General features: G+C 45.8%; 1 pseudogene; it reads right to left on the bottom strand.

The window, feature by feature from the left end:
* Window positions 1-5,671: 5,671 nt before the first annotated feature.
* Window positions 5,672-5,790, bottom strand: LOC112476695 (annotated as a pseudogene).
* Window positions 5,791-5,857: the final 67 nt, after the last annotated feature.

Below are 5,857 nucleotides of genomic sequence, written 5' to 3' on the forward strand. Positions count from 1 at the left end.
TGTAGCTGTGAGGATGTTTTCTGTTAAGTCAAAGGGTTTGGGTGGTTTTCCTGTCCTCTTCTTTCTCAGAATGAAGAGGACAAAGCCTCCCTTTCAGTGAAGCTCAGCAGACCAGAAAGGCTTTGAAATCATGAAATGCAAATACCAGCTGCTTTTGAACTGCATTGAAGGCGGAGCTGCTGAATTAAATTAACATGGCCCATAAATACAGAGGTTAAAAAATGGGAAACCAAGTGTTCAGAGGCTTTTGTCCAGAGGAAGAATAATCACAGGACAATGGCCTATTTTGTTTGGATTATAGGCCAGGCCGATATCACATTAGCTCAAACCTGGCAATATTTATGTTGAAAACTGCTGTTTGCAGCAAGCACTGTTGTCCCAATTTATCTCTGTGGGGAATCCCTCAGTGCAAAGTAAGCTGGGCAAGGGAAACCTCTGCCTCCTGCCCACCCTCCTGGATCTGCCCACAGTTGCTGGCGAGTGCTAACGTTTGGCCATCTGTGGATGGGGATGGAAGGAGACGGCTCTAGCACAAACCGGGGACCCACAGAAAAAATTCAGCAGGTAAAAAAATTGTTTTTTAGGAGCTGTACTATACAAATCTGTTTAGTTTGCTTCTCTTGAGAAATCGAAGGAACCAACAACATTCGACCTGCACACTCACATGGCGGTAAGCCCAGGAAGAAACTGTTAGCCAGAGAACTCTTTTTAACCCCAATCCCTACCTCTCCATTTTGCTCTCCAACCCTGAGGCTGAATGTCAGTTGCCATTAAGAACATATCACTCTCAGGCTATTGTTTATCTCATAGTAAGAAAAAAAGTTCTCCAAACCTATAACATTTCCTATGAAAATGCAAGGAAATGCGAGCTAGATCATCCGGAGAATTCTTTCTGATAGCCAGCCCGCTTTACTGCTATGGGTACTTTGCTGTCAGTCACTGGTCTATGGCTGAAACTGCTAGTCCCAGATGTGGGTCTCAGTTCTTCACCAACTGATCTTAGGCAGCTAACCCCTCAGCCCCCTACCTCGGGTCTCAGTGTCCTCATATGTAAAAACAAAAGACATTATCTCCTAAATTGCATTCCAAGTAATGGGGGACATGAGGAGCGTTCCATGATCACATACACTGTGAAGCATTGTGTTAGATAAAATTAGGTCAATCCTTATGCAGGCCTTTCCAGAACCCTTAATACACTGACATGCGTCTGTTTCCCAAACGAATTTACCAGGGAACACTATTTTCATGGAGCATCTCGGGGCGCTGGTGTTCTCTGGCTTAGATCTGGGAAAGCGGAGGACGATACCCAAGTTTCCATCCAGCATGGAGGCTCAGTGCCTGGGTTTTACCCTCCCAGTCCTCAGCCTGAGTCAAGGCATCTTGCCCAGCACCAACAGGCTAAGTCACTGCCATCTTGCCGTGTAGTCCTTTGCCCTCAAACTAGGCCACAGGAAGGTAAATGTGACCAGTCTTGGGTCAAGCAAAGTGATCTTTCGGATAAGGATATCAAAACGCTTTCAAGGTAAATCAGGCACTCCCACCGCCCTCCATCCGTGTTGGCAGATGAACACTGATGAGGATACTGCAAAGAAAAAGTTGCAAAGACTGAAAACCTGTCATGTTTATGGCCCTTTGATGTCAGACTCTGCTGTTCTCTGTCTCCTGCAATGTTTGCTGCTTACACCGTGCCAAAAGCTCCTAGAGGGAAGAAAACTGCATCAGTTTTATTTGCATTATTTATTATTATCATATGCATTCAAACATTCAAGAAGGATTTATTGAGTGGGGTTGCTGCCCCTTGAAGTATAGGTTCTCATCTTAGAGTCATAAATATCAAGATGCCCACAGTGTGGCAGAGTAGAAAGTTTTGGACTTTGCGGTCAGACAGAACTAGGACTAAATGGTCCATCTGGCCTTGTCACATTGCTAATCTCTAAGCCTCAGTTTTCTCATCTGTAAAGCTGGGACCATACTGGGAAAGTCACAGCCTCCATGAGGATTCCCAGCATAGAGCCTGGCACATAGCAGGCTACAGGAAATTGCTGTTATTGTGATGCCTGGTAAGGCCAGGATGGAGACCATCTGCATTTTATAAATGAGGAAACAGCAGCTCAGAGAGGTCAAGGGCCTTGCCTGAGGTTTCTCAGCCAAGAAGAAGGGAGCCAGGGTTTAAAAGTTAGGTGTTGGGTTCTGCTCCCTGGATCGCCCCTAGCGCAACACCAGATCTCACGTGACAGTATTTTCCAAATGCAAACACCATTCAACACAAAGGCTAACGTGTCGCTTTCATGACAAATTCAGCATTTATGGCTGTGAGCAGGGATCTTTCCTAGAAAGATACCCTAAAACCTTCAAAAGCCCTGGTAAGAGTAATAAGCTCTGTTCATTAAAAAGAGTTTTATCAAGTAGAAAATGGTAAAGATCAATTAAAGAAAGTGTATGTGTATCCAGGGAGAGAGATAGGGCACGGGAGCAAGAGGTCCCCCTGGAAGGTGTGATGGAGGTGCTCTGCACATGGGGGCAGCAGGAGGGAAGGGTGGAGGAAACTGCACTGCAGGAGCAAAGCTCTGCAGCAACAAAGCAAAGGGGAGTCTAGCTCATTAGGGGTGACTGGACAGTCGGATCCAGAGGCAGGTGTCTGCAAGAGTTGCTGATGGAGGGCTTCCAATGTGACGGATGGGTGAGCAGGGGGTTGGGACTTGCAGGAGACTTCTGTGAGTACAATCTACAAGAAGATAGGGTCCAATCTAAGCCTTGACCAACCAAGACGAAAGCCACAGTCTTACCTGCTACCCTAGCTCCTAGCTGTGTGTGTGCATGCACACACAAACTCACAGGTATGTATGCACATACACATGCATACACACTCATGCATGTACACACACATGCGCTCACACATGCATGCATACATATACATGCTTCTCAACCCCATCTCCTGTACCTTCTGGCTTCTATAAACATTCTCAGGCATCCCTCCTCCTTTGTCCCAAGGCTAGGCCCCTTTACTTGTCAGGTCAGAAATTCTGATGCAAATACCATGTTTACTTTAGAAACAAGGCTTTCCTTATAATGAGATAATTAAAAAGGAGGCTTTGCCAGGCATCTGAGAAACTGTTTTTCATTACATGAGACAGGTGCACATTTTTAGCATAGTTCCCAGCTTCCGGAGGTCTCTAGTGATGTTGGTGGTCTGGGCTGGGCCTACAGAGGGGGGTGGATATTTTCACCAGGTTGCCCCAGCCAGCTGGATGGCTCTAAGTGTAGAGAGTGGTTGTGAGTTGAGCCTCAGTTCATTTGCTAGCCGGGTCACTGTGTTGGGTATAATTAACTGAGCTGAAAGGAAGCTAAAGAAACTTCTCTGACAGAGAGGTCAGGGAGGATGAACTCTGATGGGAAATTAATGATGAGAGGCTGGAAGCTCCACGAGAGGGCTTTGCCACCATTGCTCTGGTGGCATACTAGTAGCTGGTCTTTACCTCCTGACAGAATGCCAGCACTGAAGGGGCCTTCTTGGAGATTACTTCTTCTGGGTGTTTCAAGGAATACTCTACTACTGGATGATAACAACAAGAGCAACAACAACAACAAAACAACAACGTGATCAACACGAACAGTCATTAAGCGCTTTCGCACCGTTTGTGCTGTGCCAAAGTGCTTTCTTTTAGTAAACTGTCACATGACACCTGCCCCCCACTACCCCATGTGTCAGGAGCTGTAACAGAGCTTAGGGCATTTACTCAAGGATTCAGAATCACAAACTGGCAGGACTGGGATTTGGACCTAACCTCCTACCTGCTATGTTATTTGACCTGTTAGTAGATCTTGCATAGAAAAGGAGGCTGGGGCTGGGGTAGTTCATGGGCAAAGAAAGACTAGCAAACCATGGACCACCAGCTATATTTTTAAATAAAGTTTTACCGAAACACAGTCACACAGTTTTGTTTACAAATTGTCTACAGGTGCTTTCACTCTAGAACAATAGAGTTAAACAGTTGCAACAGACTGTATGGTCCACTAAGCCTAAAATATTTACTATCTGGCTCTATACAAACAAAGGTTGCCAACCCTGATCTAAGGAACAAAATGAAACAGGTTTCTTTGCTACGTGACTTCCCAGAGCCTTTAATCTGCTAATGTGTGTTGTACCTTCCAGAGAAGGATATGGTATGCAGCATATCCTCACATGTTTGACAAGGGGACCCCCTTTTCATGTGTCATCCCTGGGGTAAGCTTTGGGAAACATGGCTGATATCTAACCCCACTCATTGGCTAGACAGGAAAAGTGATTAGCCCAAGGTTGTGCAGCTTGGATGTGGCTACAGCAAAAGCTTCCCGAGGCGGTGTCATGCCATTTGCTGTTTGCCAGCTTCAGTAAGAGTGACTGGTGCAGATCCAGGAGCTCCTTCTCCTGAGGGGGTCATCAGCAGTGGCCAGAGCAGCCCGTTTACAATGGTGTTCTACAACCCTGTCTTTATGGGCTCTGTTCTTCAAGTCTAAGAAGAGAAGGAAAAATCATCATACTAATAATGAATGTCAGTTTTAATCAGCGTCATCTGACATTTTAAGAATTGAATTTTTACCTTTCACAGCATACATTAAATATGGGGCTTTATCTCCTCATGCAGAATCGATTTGCTATAATTCTCTCCTTTGGCCCTTGTCATGTAAATTGTGGCATTTCTCCCCCATTGACTGCATGAAGCATAATCTGTACAAGTAGATTAGAGGTGAGAATCCAGCCTCCCGGACCAGCTGCTGCTGGGTGCTTTGTCTGTCTGTCTGTCTTTACCCATTTATGCTTTCCGTCTCTAAATTCCCTCTTTGGGACTGTTCACTTGCTGATCATACTTTCTGCAGACAGAGCTGAAAAAGAGGGAAAAAGGGATGATGATTTGGGGCTGGTCAGTGGCCTTCGTGGAAGTCTGGAGACCTCAGCCAGCAGACTGGCGATGGCTGGGTAGTTTGTAGGGATGGACCCTGGGGTCATTTGCAATTCTCGGTCTACTACTGAATTACTGAATTACATCGCCAATATTCTCAAGAGTGCTACATGCCCCAAGGGGCCCTGGAGAATTACCAGCTCCTGGCATCTGTACTGAATGCATAAGGACAGAGTTGGCTCCTGGCTTGTAGAAGAGCCGAGAGTTGGATGGGGAACCTGAACCTGGGTCTGGGCCTATGAACTGTGGCTTGAAGACCAGCCCAAGGGCTCTGTAGGGAGGAGCAAGTTTTGAGGAGAGCTATCTCTGATGCATAGACTGTGTCATTCAGTGAGAACCATATCTACACCATCGCTCTGAAAGCCCTTTAGCCTCACTTTTGTCCTGTAACTACATGCTAAAAATCTGAGTGGTGCTTCACAGATGGGGTTCTAGAAGCAGAAAGACCTGGGTTTGAGTTCTGGCTCTTCCACTTATTAGTTGGGTGACCTTAACCCCTCTAAATCGCTGCTTTACCATCTATAAAATGGAGGTAATAGTCATGTCTGTGAGGCTGTTCGGAAGATTGAATGAAATAATCCATGTGAAACGTCTAGGGCAGTGCCCAGTACATGGTCAGTATATAGAGGATTTTCATTTTTTTTTTTTAGTCAAGGCAACCCTTGGTTGACCTCACAGATTGCAAGGACCTACCTCGTCAGCTTACAATCCTTTATTTTTTTTAATTTTTATGCCTACAGCACCTGGTCTTCCTGGGTGGTCTCCCATCCAAGTACTAACCAGGCTGGACCTTGCTTAGCTTCCGAGATCAGACGGGAATGGGCTTGTTCGGGGAAGCATGGCTGTAGACCAATCTATTGGTATTTAAATCCAGTGTTCTCTTAAGACGGAGTGAGGAACAACCGAAACAAAAGTAT

The sequence above is a fragment of the Pteropus alecto genome, unplaced genomic scaffold, assembly GCF_000325575.1.
Source record: "Pteropus alecto unplaced genomic scaffold, ASM32557v1 scaffold71, whole genome shotgun sequence".
NCBI classification, from domain to species: domain Eukaryota; kingdom Metazoa; phylum Chordata; class Mammalia; order Chiroptera; family Pteropodidae; genus Pteropus; species Pteropus alecto.